Source organism: Canis aureus, chromosome 3, assembly GCF_053574225.1.
Source record: "Canis aureus isolate CA01 chromosome 3, VMU_Caureus_v.1.0, whole genome shotgun sequence".
In the NCBI taxonomy this organism is placed as follows: Eukaryota; Metazoa; Chordata; class Mammalia; order Carnivora; family Canidae; genus Canis; species Canis aureus.
The window spans coordinates 41,279,054-41,296,079 of NC_135613.1; the positions used below are offsets into that span (position 1 = coordinate 41,279,054).

Consider the following 17,026-nt stretch of genomic DNA (forward strand, 5'->3'; position numbering starts at 1 on the left):
GGGGAAATATAGGGTTAGGTTCCTTGAGTCTCTGGTCACATTTTCATCAACCGATCAATATATAACTTTATATGTGTTTCTGTTTAAAGACACTTTATTTAATATATATTGTTAATTTTCTAATGTTGCATTTATGGCCAACAGCATTGTAACTATAATTACAGGCCTGAATGAAGCTTAACTAGCACATATAATTTCTCATCTCTCTATGAGTGTAGACCATGAAGTCACCAAAAGAATTGATTTTGATATCATAAATGAATTTTAACAAGTAGATGCATTCACAAAAACAGAATCCACAAATAATGAAGATTGCTTATAGACTTACCAAATCACGGTAGGTAGTAAGTGAAATAAAGAAAAATACCACAGGGTAAAGCTGGCAGTAGATTGAAGTGGTCAAATTTGGAATGTGTTCTGAAGATAGAGAAACATGATTGACTTATGAATTGGACACGGAGGGATGCCTGGGTGGCTCAGTGGTTGAGTGTCTGCCTTTGGCTCAGGGTGTGATCCTGGGGTCCCGGGATTAAGCCCCGCATTGAGGGTCCCTGCATGGAACCTGCTTCTCCCTCTGCCTATGTCTCTGCCTCTCTCTGTGTGTTTCTCATGAATAAATAAATAAAATCTTAAAAAAAAAAAAAAGAATTGGACATGGAGTGTAGAGAGGTCAGGGGCATCCAAGGGTGTTTTTTTTTTTTAAATAAGGATGCATATATCTTTTCAAATTAGTGGGGTTTTGTTTTCTTTTTTTTTTTTAAGATTTTATTTATTCATTCATGAGAGACACAGAGAAAGAGAGAGAGAGAGAGAGGCAGAGACACAGGCAGAGAGAGTAGTAGGCTCCCCACAGGGAGCTTGATGTGGGACTCGATCCTAGGACTCCAGGATCCTGCCCTGGGCTGAAGGCAGGCACTCAAACACTAAGCCATCCAGCCATCCCAGCATCCAAGATTTTTGTCCTAAGCAACTGGATAACTGGTGACATCATTTGAGATTGACTGAAATTGAGAACAGTCAATAATTGAACACCGACTACACGTTCTTTACTGCACATGATGCTTGAGTTGCAACAATGAGCATACAGAGGCATGTTTTGCCTGGAGTAACATCGGGAGCAGCCCCTAGGAGGTATCATTGTTCATTTATATTTTTATTTTTTATTTTCTTTAAAGGTTTTATTTATTTATTCATGAGGCACACACACACACACACACACACACACACACACAGAGGCAGAGACATAGGCAGAGGGAAGACCAGGCTCCCTGTAGGGAGCTCAATTTGGGACATGATCCCAGGATTCCAGGATCATGACCTGAGTGGAAGGCAGCCACTCAACCACTGAGCCACCCAGGTGCCCCTCATTGTTCTTTTATTAAACAGATTGTCCCCCCAATGCAGAAAAGGAAGTGAGTCCTGCTCTGCACAGTAATGGGATTCACTGACTCCAGAGATGGGCAAGGCATTCTGGCAGTTGCAGAACTCTTTCCTGTTATTAGGATTTATAATGACTATACTGTATCCAAAAAATATTGTCTGTCCTCGGGAAACATGTATTTGCTTAATTTAGCCAGACCACTAATGAAATGGCTGAGGAGGACTAAAGCTCATTCTGGTAGAATGTGGTAAAGGAAATCTAACTAGCAGGACCCTTACTCATTTCTGACTATGGGATCTGGAAACCTCTCATTCCCCAGATGGTTCTTGAGTCATGATATCTGTTAGGTGGAGCCTGTGGCCTTACCTAGAAGTAAATAACTCAGATTCAGGGCATTACTTGGAGAGAAAATGGGAGACAAATGAGTTCAGTGATTGCTATCTTTCTTTGAAGGTGGAAAGATAGCTCTACTTAGAAAAGGGGATGTTGATTCAGATAGATAGTGCTTGGGAGAGAAGATACAAACACAAAGGCAAAGGCAACCAGGTTAGAAGCAGGGAGCTCTCACTAGGAGATCCACTTTGTGAAGGGCCCAAGTCTAAGGGTCCCCAGGTTTAAGTTGTTCCAACCTTCCTGTGGTGGAAGTCATGTATACCTGCATGGAAGAGTAGTAGCCTCAGGAAGACCTAAGAGACCTGGTGGTAAGGAAGACTTCTGGTGCCAGTGAGGAAGTTGGGGTTTCAAGTAGTGACCAGCAATAAAGAGGGAGGCCCACAGGGGGAGTGGGAACACCTGGGAAATATGCATGATACTAGCCCTAGTGGACTAACCAAAGAGAGACAGTGGGACCAGACCCAGTTGGCCTATAAGTTAAAGAAAGTTGTTCTCTGAAATGGGAAGTGGGTGCCTGACAACTGAATAACACATTTCTGCCCCTCCCCCCACCATTAAGCTGTGAGTTTCTTTAAAAAAGTTTTTAAAATTATTGTTATTTTTATTGAAGTATAGTTGACACACAATATTATATTAGTTTCAAGTGTACATCATAGTGATTTAACAACTCTGCATTATATGCTTAGAGTTATGATATGAGCATACACTTGTGCTCACCACAAGTGTAGCCACACCTGTCACCATACAATGCTATTACAATACCATTGACTATATTCCCTATGCTGTACTTCTCAGCCTGTGACTTATTTATTTCACAACTGGAGGCTTGTACTTGCCACCTTCCTCACCCATTTTGCCTATCCTCCAAGCCCTTTCCCTCTGGCAACCATAATTTTGTTCTATGTGTGTATGTATGTATGTATTTATTTATTTTAAAGATTTTATTTATTTATTCATGAGAGACACAGAGACAGAGAGGCAGAAACACAGGCAGGGGGAGAAGCAGGCTCTTCGAAGGGGGCCCGATGTGGAACTTGATCCCAGATCCCAGGATCACGTCCTGAGTTGAAGACAGATGCTCAACCGCTGAGCCACCCAGGCGTCCCAAGTTCTATGTATTTATGAGTCTGCTTGTGCTTTTTTGTTGTTTGCTTGTTTGTTCATTTGTTTGTTTTTTTAGATTCTACATACGAGTGAAATCATGTAGTAGTTGTCTTTCTCTGCCTGACTTATTTCACTCAGCATATTATCCTCTAGGTCCATCCATGTTTTTACAAATGGCAAGACCTCACTCTTTTTTATGCCCGAGTAATATTGTGTTGTGTATATACCATATCTCCTTTATCCACTCATCTACCAACGGACACTTAGGTTGCTTCTATATCTTGGCTATTGTAAGTAGTGCTGCAGTAAACATAGGTGTACACATATCTTTTCAGATTAGAGTTTCATTTTTTTAAGTAAATACCCAGCAGTGGAATTACTGCATCATATGCTAATTCTTTTTTTATGTTTTTGAGGAGCCTCCTTATTGTTTCCATAGTGGCTCCACCAGTTTTCCCACCAACAGGGCACAAGTGTTCCTTTTTCTTCACATCCTCACCAACACTTGTTATTTCTTGTCTTTTTGATTCTAGCCATTCTGACAGATGTAAAGGGACATCTCTTGTGGTTTGATTTGCATTTCCCTAATTATGAATGGTGTTGAGCATCTTTTCATGTGTCCATTGGCCATCGGTATGTCTTCTTTGGAAAAATGTATATTATTTTAAAGATTGGATTATTTGGTTTTTTGGTATTGAGTTGTATGATTTTTTAAATATATTTTGAATATTAATCCCTTATCAGATATATCATTTGAAAATATCTGTTCCCATTCAGTAGGTTGTCTTTTTGTTTTGTTGATGGTTTCCTTCGCAGTGGAAAAGCTTTTTGTTTTGATGTAGTCCCGATAGTTTATTTTTGCTTTTGTTTCCATTGCCTGAGGAGACATATGTAGAAAAATGTTACAATAGCCAATGTCAAAGAAATTCTTGCCTATGTTTTCTTCTAGGAGTTTTATGGTTTTAAGCCTCACGTTTAAGTCTTTAATCTATTTTGAGTTTATTTTTTGTGTATGGTGTAAGAAAGTGGTTCAGTTTCATTCTTTTGCCTATAGCTGTCCAGTTTCCCCAGCACCATTTGTTGAAGAGACTATCTTTTCCTCATTGTATATTTTTGACTCCTTTGTCATAAATTAATTAACCATATAAGCTTGGATTTCAGGGCTCTCCATTCTGTTCTCTTGATCTGTATGTCTATTTTTGTGCTAATACCATACTGTTGGGCAGCCCAGGTGGCTCAGCGGTTTCGCACCACCTTCAGCCCAGGGTGTGATCTTGGAGACCCGGGATCGGGTCCCATGTCGGGCTTCCTGCATGGAGCCTGCTTCTCCCTCTGCCTGTGTCTCTGCCTCTCTCTCTCTCTCTCTCTCTCTCTCTGTGTCTCATGAATACATAAATAAAGTCTTTAAAAATTATATATATATATATATATATATATATATATATACTGTTTTGGTTACCATAGCTTTGTAGATTGTAGCTTTGTAGATTGTCTTGAAATCTGGGACTGTGACACCAAAGTGTAAGCCTCTTGAAAGCACAGAAGATTCCTTAGTTATCCACAGTCTCCACAGTGTCCTGTCTGGGACCTGGCACATTAGGAACTGTCAATAGCTATTTGAATGAAAGATGGAAGAAGAAAGGAAAGATGGAGGGAGGAGGGAAGGAAAGAGGCTGTTAAAGACACTGAGGAACTTCCAAATAGCTTCATGGTCCTTTAAAAATTATACATTACAATCTCTTTGTTTACATATTTAAAAATTACTAACCATCTAATTCATGCATTCTCTCGTTCATTCATATATATGTCTCTTTTTAAGATTTATTTATTTATGTATTCATGAGAGACATACAGAGAGAGGCAGAGACATAGGCAGCGAGAGAAGCAGGCTCTCTCCAGGGAGCCTGATGTGGGACTCGATCCCAGGACTCTGGGATCACGCCCTGAGCCAAAGGCAGATGCTCAACCCCTGAGCCACCCAGGTGTCCCCATGTATATGTCTAATAGACATAGATTGAATATATCTGTCTCAATAGCAAGGTGCCAGTTTTGGCACCGGGAATGCTAAATGAATGAATGATGTCTGCTCATTTTCAGGCAGGTTACAACGATTGATGTGATGTATATGCAGCAAGAACACAAATATTAGGGCACAGAGGAAAGTGTACTGTATTCTGCCCGGGAGCGGAGGTCAGAGTTAGAGATGGAAGGAAAGGTCTCACGAAGAAGATGGTACTTGTGCTAGACCATGTAGTCTGGCTAGGGCTGGGCAGAGGAGAGAAGAAAGGCAAGGGAATAGAAGGAACAAAGGCACGAAAATGAAACCTCTGTCTGGAGACTGGCAGGTGGTCACCTTGCTGGAGATTTGGGGGCATCGGGTATAGTGGCTGTGGGAGTGGTGGGAAGTTTCAAGTTCAGATGACTAAACAGATGTTGATACCATTTATTGAGAGAGGAGATTCAAGGAGTAGGGTAAGTTAAGGGCAAGAAGCAAGAATTCAGTTCAGGATGTTCCCATAAGACAAATGGGAAGATGCCAGTTTCAGCTGGAAATACATCTGAAACTCAGGAAAGTGGATTTGGGAGTCATCAAGGTGTAGGTGGCATTGGAAGCCACACGGGTGGGTAATCCAGCCTTCAGGCTGGTTGGGGAAGTGAGGGTGGCCTATACCAAGCCATTAGAAACTACCACCTGATCAATTGGATATGATGAAATGTCCGGATATGAGACTGTTGTCAGGAAGAAGAGGGATGAGTAACAGCTGGAGTTGCTAAAAACTTCTTCCGAGAGAAGGTGGCTTGAATAGACATAGCAGGATGTGCATGATTAGGAGGCGAGGAGGAGGTTGTTGCTGGGGAGAGAGAGCAGTGAGTGTGGCTACCAGGCAGGAAGGATATTAGCCCCAGAAATGCATTCCCTGGGATGGTTATAGCCAGAGAAAGAAATAAAAGAACTGATTTCAAAACTCACCTTCGTTGCCTTTGGGGAGCAGGGTGGAAGGGATATTTCTTTGTACCCTTTTGCATCTTTGGAATATTTTTACCTTGTACACAAATTATTTCTTTTTTAAAAAACTATTTAAATAAATTATTTGGCTTTGCCAGGCCAAGAGGGAAGTCTGGTGCAGAAGGGAGCCAAATGGATTCCATATCTAAGGGTCTGATTCCTGGGCAGCATTTTAAGCAAGAGAACAGGACAGTCTCTGACAGTGGGACCAGGATTGGTGGCTGTAGCTCTGAGGGTCTGCCCCAGGAGGATCTTTTGCATGAATTTGATCACTGGGGAAGCTGAGGAAGTGAATGAACACTCTAGAGAGCAGTTGAAGACAGATGAGAAGTAGCTGCACACTGGACAGCTTCCAGGCACACAGAAGTTTGCCTGAAAGGTGGATTGAGGGTCCATGCTGGGTTCTAATCTCAAAACTTTGTCTTATTGCTTGTGTGCCAAGGGTCCAGTTATGCTGCAGTAATAGTACCGGAGCCTCGATGACTTGACAATCCACAAATCTTACAAAGAATTTTTGTGAAAATTCAATAAGATCATCACCATCCAACATTTTTGAAAACTTACTATGTGCTGGGCTATGCTGCTTATGCTAGTTTAAACCTCATAAAAACCCTGTGAGATGGTTTCCATTATTTTCCCCTTCTTCGGAATGTGGGAAATAGGCACAGAGAAGTTCGCTGATTGGTCCAAGTTTGCACAATGAGAAAGTAGCTAACCCAGATGGACCCTTAGGCTCTCTAGCTCTAGAATTTAGTCTCTATGTTAAAATACTCACTTAGTCCAGGGCAAGACACATAGCATCAGTCAGGTTAGGCTAAGTGATGCTGCAGTAAGAAAGAATGCTAAAGTCTCCGTGACATCACACACACAAACTGTTTGCTCCATCATGCTGCAGGTTAGTGCAGGGTGGCAAGTATGGCTCATTGTAGCTACTCGTAGACACAGGTGACAGGGACTTCATCTTATCATGTGCCTCTGTGCTCACTGAGGCAGGAAAAGGGAAGGAGGATGCTTTGACCCAGCATGACACACATTATTTCTGCGCTTTCATTTGTCAAAGCTAAGGCAGTAGGGAAATGAAATTTGACCTTATGTCTTGAGGCAAGAACCAGAATATTTTTTAATAGCCTAATGACTGCACATAGGCGCTCGTTAAATGTTGATTGAATTGAAGATGAATGACCAGTCCTGACCAGATGGAGTGAACTCTGTCTCACCTAGCTCAATGATAAAGTTTTTGAGAGTTTGCACACATAAGCACTATCAGTTCTGCACAGAAGGCCGCCAGAGAACCACTGCATCACTAATTCTGCATGTCAGGCATTTCTCTGTACGGTCTGCATGTTGCTAAGAGATCACAGGGGGTTCTGGTTACAAGACTCCGGCATTCCTGGAAAATGTAATTACTGTCTTCCGACCACTGCCATTCATCCCCTCACGCCATCTCAGACCACCCTTTTGTGACTGTTTTTTTTTTTTCCTTTTCCCTTTCTATATTTTCCCCTGTCATGTTCTTCCATAAACTCATATGAGGCACACACAGAAATATGGCAAGCCTGTGAGGTAGGAATTCTCTAAACCATTTTCAAGGGGGAATTTCAGTGGCAGTAATTCCATTTGCCATGTTGTGCGATCATCACCACTACCTATTTCCCCAACTTTTTATCAGGCCAAACAAATATTCTGTACCTGTTAAGGGTGAACTCCCCACTAAGGTTGTAATTTTTCTTCTCACTTTAAAGACAAGGATATATGAGGGTAGGCACTTTGCCCAGTGTCCCCCAGGAAATAAGTGACAGAGACAAGATTTCTGACTTCAGGGCTCATGAGTTTCTTCTCACCTTCTGAAACCTCTCTAATAAGATCTATGATAGACACTCATAGTAGGATGATGCCAACCATCTGCTGGAGATGGGGTGCAACTCCTAAACTGGTGAGTGCCCCTTCCGGGGTCTGAGGAATAAGCCATCCATTCACTGAGGAACATTCCACAGACATTTATTGAATAGCCACAGGGTGCTGCGGATTCACAGGTAAGTAAAACACTGGGCTGCAGGGGTTCACAGCAGAGAGAATTTAGGTAGAAGCTGCTCGTTTTCCCCAAATTCTGTTTCCCTTTTTCTTTAGTACGAAACAAAATGAAAACCAAAAATTCCAATTTTTAGCTAGCAAAGTCTTCTACAAATAAGACTACATTTCCTGACCTCTCTTGTTAGAAAATGATGCCAAGACTACAGCCACATGACTAAGTTCTGGTCAATGAGATGTAAGCATAAGTGGTATGTGAAACTTCTGGAGAGTGTTTTTAAAGAGAAGGAGCCTATTTTTCTTCCATCGCTTGCTCCCCCTGCCCTGCTTCTTGCTGACTAGAAATTGAACTGCACCAGCTGGAGCTCTGGCAACCATTCTGGATCATGAAGTATAAGCCATCGACTTCAGATGAGTAAATGACAAGATGGAAGAAGTCCATGACACAGAGGAATACTATACCATCCCTGGGGTTCATATTTCTCATTTATGAGAGAGAAAAAAAGAAGTTTCTATATTATATGCATTTGTTACCTTTGGCTGTATAACAAACTACCTAAAACCTAGTCTTATTCAGCTCCTGATTCTAAAGGTCAGCTGTGTGGCTGGAGGACTGGCTGGAGCTGGATGGTGCAGGTTGGCTTTACATATCTGGTTCATCTAGGGGGCCATAGCAGGGATGACTCATCTGTGTTCCATATGGTCTTATCCTATGGTAGGTTAGCCTAAGCTTCTTCACATGGCAGTCTCAAGGTCCAAAAAAAGAGAAGGCAAACGCTGATATGCAAGTGCTTTTCAAACCTTCATTTGTGTCACATATGCTAATGTCTCATTGGTCTATGCAAATCACCCCAAGATATAATTACAGACAGTGATTTGTTGAAGACCATTGTTCCAACAGTCACCATTGTCTAAGCCACTGGTATTTTGGGATTTTCTGTCACATACATCTGAATCTAATCCTACCTTGTATAGGTGGTGGGTGACAAGCAGTCAAGGACAACTCTGTTCACATTTGCCGGTACATGAGTATAAAAAGCCTTCATGGTATTTTTCAATATTCAATTCACAATGGCTTGAGCCTCTATCATCTCATTCGTCCTTATCTCTTATCAAAATCATTTTAATGTTATTGAGATTTAACTATTAGATGAGAAACACAGATTTATAGTTTTGCTTTAAGGCAATACTGTAAAAACGTAAAAAGGTCATTGACTCTTGCAGTGACTTTTGCTTAATAATGATCAAAAACGGGACTTTTTTTTTTTTAAGAACCTCAGGAACATTCACACTCCCATTTAAGTGATACCAACAAGTCCTAAAAAGGGGTCTTCCCTGGGGACATCCTATGGCACTCCTGAATCCCATTTTGCCTATTTTGTCACACCCTGGCTGATGCCCACTGCTCAGAAAGCAGCCTGAAGAGGGAGAAGTTCCTTGGTCACTGTGGAAGGCTCCCCGTGAAATTGCCACCAGTCCAAGAAAGGCTGAATCTGTTTACTTTTATAGATGATGGCTAACATGCCAACATTCGGGCTCTGTGGCTTTCCCAGTAGGACATCTGTTGCCTCTGGTCTGCACATGATCAGTCATGGCAGGGTGGGTTGAGATGAACGAAGACACCACACAGTTTTCCCCTCTTGTTTTAATCTAATCCCGTTTTCCTGCGTGCAAATTTAGGGCAAGTTTCCTGATAGAATCTGGCTCTGGACACCTGGTGTACAGTTGGTTTAAATTAAGAATATATAAATAAAACATCAACAGACATGCCAGTGAGGCAGAGCAGAAGAAAGACATGAGGTCGGGGGAGGAAGGAGAGCTAAACTTTTGGTTTGTCAACACACACCAGGGTAACCAGCTGATTAGGACCATAAGAACTTCCTATGGATTTTTATTTCTAAACATTTATTTCATTCTACTCCAGGAGGCAGTGTGGTATAGCCATTACATATGAGCCAGAAAATGGGTGGGTTTAGAACTCCGGCCCTGTTACTCACAAACTATGGGACATAGGAAAATGACTGGATCCTAACCTATAAAATTACCACCTCCCAACACTGGGCTGTTTCAAGGATTACATAAAAGACACAAGCAAAGCCTTAGAATTATGCTGGGCTCACAATAAACTCTCAGCAATATTTATTGTTACTGTTTTATTGTTATGTTCTGGGCCCTGAGCCAACCAGGGTTTTCAATGACATAGTTTCTGCTCAAAGCGGTAGCTCAAGATGGTAAGAAGGTCATGGTCTCACTAGAAAGGAAGTTCCATGAGGGTAGGGTTCAGTTTTGTTTCATGTTGTATTTCCAGGGCTTTAAATAATATCCTATGAGAGGGGATCCCTGGGTGGCGCAGCGTTTTGGCGCCTGCCTTTGGCCCAGGGCGCGATCCTGGAGACCCGGGATCGAATCCCACATCGGGCTCCCGGTGCATGGAGCCTGCTTCTCCCTCTGCCTGTGTCTCTGCGACTATCATAAATAAATAAAAATTAAAAAAAAAATATCCTATGAGAGGCTCAACAGATTTTAGATGACTTAATTTAAACAATTTAGGAGCGGTGCTAAATCATACAGGATTCAGGTGGGGAGCGAAAGAGGGATGTCAATAAAATGATGGTAAAAATTAGATCAGCGAGACAAGTAAGAAATAAAATAGGTGAAGAGTATGGGTCCTACCAGGCAGTAAAGAGGTGTGAAAGCAGTTACAGTAAAGATTTTAAAATTTGACTAAGTGGATAACTTCTTGTGACTCATGATCCAACTCAGAAGAAAATTTGGGGATTTCAGTTTCTGTGACGTAAAGACAAGGAAAACAAGTTTGGGGAGATGATCCTGAGTCTTGAGTAGCATAAACCCAGAGGTACCCTCCAACTTGCAGGCCAGAATCTCTGACTTTGAAACTGAAATCTGTAACCAGAGTCTTTGGCCAAGGGCCTCAGTTGGCCTGAGATGCACATCTGATCCCTGCAGCTGGGGAAGTGACTCTGCTATTCAGGAAATTTTATAACCAAGTACAGAGATAACAAAGCAAATTAAGCCCAAGGGATTAATTTCATGTGAGGTTTTGGAAAAGCTTTATAACTGTCATGAAAAATTGTATATAATAGTTATTTATGATGTTTGAATCATTTAAAAAATTTGACATGTTCATTATAGTATTTTAATTGGAAATGTTACTTTTAAAATGCATGAAGATTTGTCTAATTTTATAAACAGTATTTGTCTAAAAGTTTAAGATGTTTTGAGGTCGGGGCACCTGAGTGGCTCACTGGTTGCCTTAGGTTCAGGTCATGATCCCTGGGTCCTGGGATTGAGTTCCACATCAGGCTCCCCGTGGGGAGCTTGCTTCTCCCTCTGCCTATGTCTCTGCCTTTCTGTCTGTGTCTCTCATTAATAAATGAATAAAATCTTTAAAAAAAAAAAAAAGAAACTTTACCAGGAGTTATTTATCAGTTTAGAAAAAAATCACATTACCAGTGGCAAAGCAGCTCAAGATGTTTGAGTAATGAATCAATACACACTACCAGGTTGCATCTGTGGGTGTCTATCATCCATGGCAATTCAGTATACAATTGCAAGCATATCACTGTATCCTAATATGAGATTAAGAGCATCCCCAAGCTTTTAGACATTGAAATACATATTATTTAATTAAATAATACTCTACTTTTATTTCTCCTTTATATGTCACTCATACATTAGATTCACTTTTAAAAATCATGTTTATACACAGGTTATATTGTCTATGAACTCCATTTCAGAATAGAAAAGGCGCGTTGCATAATATTTCTTGGACCTGATAGGATTGACAACCACTGTTCTGTTCACACCCTCAACCTCTTCTCTGAAAGTTCCCTTCATCTTCTTGAAACCTAACTCTCTCCTGAACACTCTGCTTCTTCTGTAGCCCTCACAAATGGCAATTGCTTTTTCCTCAGTCCTTATTCTCCCATTGGGTCCAGAAGCCAGCGAGATGTCTGCTTCTCCCTTGTTTCCAGTTCCAGATCTTTGTTCCTCTCTCCTCTATGAAAATCTCCAACATTAAACCTAATGACATCAGACAATAACACTCACTTTTTACTGCAGGCAGGTGTCTTTAGACCCCTGGGTCTTTGATTTTTACTTCTTAAAGATTTTAGCTCATGTTCATTGCCACTCTCTCCAACAGTATACTTATCTCAATTCTTGGTGATATCAATGTTCATGGAAACAGTGGTGACTTTCCAGGAAACCATAGGTAGAGACCAATCAGAAGCGAAGTTGTCCCGCTGGCTTCAGTCTGGGCCAAGTATTACACTTCAATTGCTATGGGGAGGTCCTGAGTCCTGGGGCAGAAGGTCAGGATGGCCAAGGCAATGGAGGAGTATCAGGGGACTCAGATACAGGTCATTAACCAACTGGTATGAAACAATGTCAACATTTTAACACTCGGAATGGCCATACAGGGACACCTGGATAGCTTAGCAGTTGAGCATCTGCCTTTGGCTCAGGGCATGATCCTGGAGTTCCAGGATTGAGTCCCACATTGGGCTTCCTGCATGGAGCCTGCTTCTCCCTCTGCCTATGTCTCTACGTTTCTCTCTCTGTGTCTCTCATGAATAAATAAATAAAATCTTAAAAAAAAAAAAAAAAAGGAATGGCCATACAGATCCTACCAGCTGATATCAGACCTAAGTGGAGATGGTGCTTTGCCCTCTTCTCCCCATGTGACCTTGCCCTCCACTCTACCTTAGCCACCAATTCCCATTGCCATAGGCTAGACCCATAGATTGTAACTGTACCCTCTCTATGATCTAAATTGTAAGCATCCCACTCTTGGACCACCTCCCTCAACCTCCCATCCTTCAAGCTTACTCTGTGCAAAGCTCCATTTCCAGCAAGTCAGCCACCTTATCAGCGCCTACAATTCATTATTCCTCCCATTTTTTTAGTCTCACCTTTCTCATGCCTTCCATTCTTTTGCCCAGATTAGATTCCACAGCACATCACCATAATCATTCTTTTGTGCACAAAAACTGCCTTACCCTGCTCTTCCTTTTTTTTCACCAGCCTGCCAAAGCCAAATTAGAATAAATCCAAGTCTTCACCTGCTCCAAGCCTGCACTATGCACTTGAATGTAGTTGGAGAAAATTACACCACCAGGCCGACTGGTCTTGCTTTAAATTTGTGTTTGGTTACTGTGAGTAGGCCTTTAGTGGACACTCTTGCCACATTATCCAGGCCAGTTACTTTCTCACTCTACTAAATAATCAGAATTGGTGTTGTTTATATACAGGTCATATCCGCTTACATTTGTTACATTAAAATTAATTGGAAAATTTTAAACATATTTACAATGTATTTATTACTTAAATAATAATTTTACTTAATTTATATGTTAAATGAATTATTTAAACAATGAACCTTATGTTGACACAAATAACATATTTTTTAATGAAAAGCAACTGTATTTCCCAAGCCTAAAAAAATGTTAGTGAGAATAGAAACACCATTTTACATATTTGCAAAACCTGTTTCATGTTCAATTAAAGAGAAGACAACTGGATTCTCATATCTGTTCTACATTCAGATTGTTACAATATGCAGTTTTGGTTGAAGCATATCATAAAAACTCTGGCCTCACACAGATACACATAAGTAGTTGGGAAAGGGAAGAGGATTTTAATAGCCTTTTCAGATAATTGAAGATATTTTTCTTTGATAGCACACAAAAACTAGACAAGTGATAATTTCTTGAAGGTTAGTTGCAGTGTGGATTTACAAACATTAATAAAAGGAAACCTCCTTTAGGATAGAGTCAGAGACAGGAGGGGGAGCTCAGGTGCACCACTACTTGATGTCAGTTGCAGACCCAACAGGAAGGAAGGACCTTGTCTGTGGATACTACATTATCACCCCAGCAGGAGACAGAAAGGTTTTCCTCTTGCCCTAGCAACAGACTAGCCAATGAGAGCCTATCACAGTTCAGCCAATGAAAAGCCATTAAGTTCTGACTCCCAATTTACTCCAATGGGCTTTTCTTTTTTTTTTTTTTTTAAGATTTATTTATTTATTTATTTATTTATTTATTTATTTATTTATTTATTCATGATAGACATAGAGAGAGAGAGAGATAGGCAGAGACACAGGCAGAGGGAGAAGCAGGTTCCATGCTGGGAGCCCGATGCGGGACTCCATCCCGGGACTCCAGGATTGGGCCCTGGGCCAAAGGCAGGAGCTAAACCGTCGAGTCACCCAGGGATCCCCTGGGCTTTGGTTTCTAACAGCATTCCCAATTGCCCTCTAAAAAGAGCCATCCTCTCCTATGGTTGGCCTATGGTTCTCCTGCAGCTTGCTTGTCCTAGGTTGCAATTCTCTGCTATTCCAGATAAACCTATTTTGCTGGTAAAATAACTGGCAGTTTTGTTTTTTCAGGTTAACATGAGTTGGTGGTGAAAAGTGCAACCCAGAGAGGACCCTCAAAAGTTCTGAAGCTGGTGAGCAAACCGGTGCCATTGCCCAAGGGCCAATTGGACTTCACTGCTTTCTCATTGAACTTGGAGTTTTCTCTTGGATTTCCAGCTCCACATTTGTGTCTGAGTTCTCCAGGCTTTATTCAGGATCCAGGTGGGGTTTTTTGTTCTTGAAGATTTATTTATTTATTTATTTATTTATTTATTTATTTATTTATGAGAGAGCATGTGAGTACTTGCAAGAGCATGAGGGGAGGGGGGCTCCCCACTGAGCAGGGAGCCTGAGTTGAGGCTGCAACGCAGACTCCACCTGAAGCTCAATCCCAGGACACTGAGATCATGACCTGAGCAGAAGTCAGACGCTTAGATTTATGTCAGTTAGTCCTTATGCTTGTTGGTGAGGACTAGGCCAAATATTGGATGGAACTAGCTAGAAGGGAAAATGCTGAGTGGGAGTGAGAGGAATAAGCCCCCAACTTTTGACAAAATATGGGAACACTTGCTAGAAATCACCACTGAGCAATTATGAAAGCATACACATTCAGTAGAAACCATACTTTTAATAATACTTTTAACTTTTAACCAGACTTTTAATCTTTCTCCAGGCTATCAACATAGAACATACTCTCTGGTGAAGTCCACAGGGGCAGCGAATGCATCTCCCTCACCCAGCCAGTCATGAAGGTAAACAATCAATGCTCTTACAGCCCTTCTGTGTCTGTACAACCATTCTGTTTTTCACTTTTAGTACAGTGGTCAGTAAATTACATGAGATATTCAATACTTTATTATAGAATAGGCTTCGTGTTAGATGATTTTGTCCAGGTGCAGGCTATTGTAAGTGTTCTGAGCACCTTTAAAAAGGTAGGCTAGGCTAAGCTGTGATATTTGGGAGGCTAGATCTATTAAGTGCATTTTGACCTATGATATTTTCAACTTAAAATGACTTTATTAGGACATAACCCCATTGTAAGTCAAGGAAGATCTGTATACAAGATTTTTAAAAATCACAAGTTAGTATCACCATTGATCTCATCAGAAGTCTTAGTATTGGGAAGCTGCGAAGCTCATGGGGGCAGATACAAACTTCCCAAAATTTTAAGTTCTGCAGCAAAGCATGGATTCTATTTTATCAAAATAGCTCACAAATAAATATCTCCTGTCAAATGGGCTCACTTTGTCCATTTTTTTAAAAAATGTCTGCTAAATACTCAAGTCTGAATAACCAAAGTTGGTCTGTTAGATATTCTTTCAAATGGTGTTCCATAAGAAGCTCGGTCAGCTTTCATTTCAAACAATTGCAACACTGCTTTTCCTCAAGACAGCTACATTCTTGGTAGGCAGCAGACATGTTTTATATGTACTTCCCATTCAATACAGAATATTAAAAATATGTGTACTCAAAAAAAAAGAAAACGTGTACTCAAGGAATGAGAGTTTATAAAATTATTAATTTTTACTGCTTCGTCAAGGATGTTCTTTGGTAAAAAAAAAAAAATTTCCTGAAAGTGCTTTGTGGTGAAGAATCTATTGACTACTAGTATAGGGTGGCATCATCGCTTTGATTCATGCTAACGCACTGGCAATTTTACCCACCATTTCTTTTACACTATCAGGACAAATATCAACAGTTTTTACAAGATAAACTAAGCAATTCAAAAATGTTACTTAACACTTTGAAAATTTTAATACCACTTGTATTTATTGTAGTCACATAAAGGAAAATCTCTGATAAGTTGGTGCCGAACCTGAATACAAACAAAACTGCAAATCAGGCATATATGTAGGTTTATTTATTTTAAGGTAAAAGTTCAGCTCTATAGAGGAGATAGAAACTCAGTCTTTATGTTTGCAGCTAAGTCTTTACTTTGAGTTACTGAATCATTGAAAGATGGCAATTCTGTGATTTCTTTCACTTTCATCTAGCAGTCATTCAGCAATGTGAATTATACAAGGTTTTATTAGTCCCTCTGCTCTTGTGTGTACTTTTCAAGCTAATGGAAATACAATAATTTCCCTTGTAAGGTGCTTCTGTAGTTTTTTCATTTCTAGTTGAAAAGTCGTAACAATCAATTATTGGATTTTAAAGAGCTCATCATATCTACAGTTAAAATATTCAATCCATTGTGTCTGGGTGGCTCAGTCAGTTAAGTGTCTGACTCCTGATCTCAGCTTAGGTTTTGGTCTCAAGATCATGAGTTCAAATTCTGCATTGGGGTCCACGTTGTGCACGGAGCCTATTTTTTAAAAAATGCTAGGGGCGGGATGCCTGGTGGCTCAGCGGTTGGGTGTCTGCCTTCTGCCCAGGGTGTGATCCTGGGATGCAGGATGGAGTCGTGCATCGGGCTCCCTGCATGGAGCCTGCTTCTCCCTCTGCCTGTGTCTCTGCCTCTCTCTCTCTGTGTCTCTCATGAATAAATAAATAAAATCTTAAAAGAAAAATAGGGGCGCCTGAGTGGCTCAGCTGGCTAAGCGCCTGCCTTCAGCTCATGTCATGGTTCTGGGGTCCTGGGATCGAGAACCCCCGCATTGGGCTCCCTGCTCAGTGGGGAGCCTGTTTCTCCCTCTCCCACTCCCCCTGCTTGTGCTCTCTCTATGTGTCAAGTAAATAAAATCTTTAAAAAAAAAAAAAAAAAAAAAGAATTGGGATCCCTGGGTGGAGC

At 40.9% G+C, this 17,026-nt stretch overlaps 1 protein-coding gene across 2 annotated transcripts in view; it reads right to left on the reverse strand.

The window, feature by feature from the left end:
* LOC144310718 (uncharacterized) overlaps positions 1–17,026 on the reverse strand; it is a 100,000-nt gene that overhangs the window by 16,115 nt on the left and 66,859 nt on the right. The window lies entirely within an intron of this gene.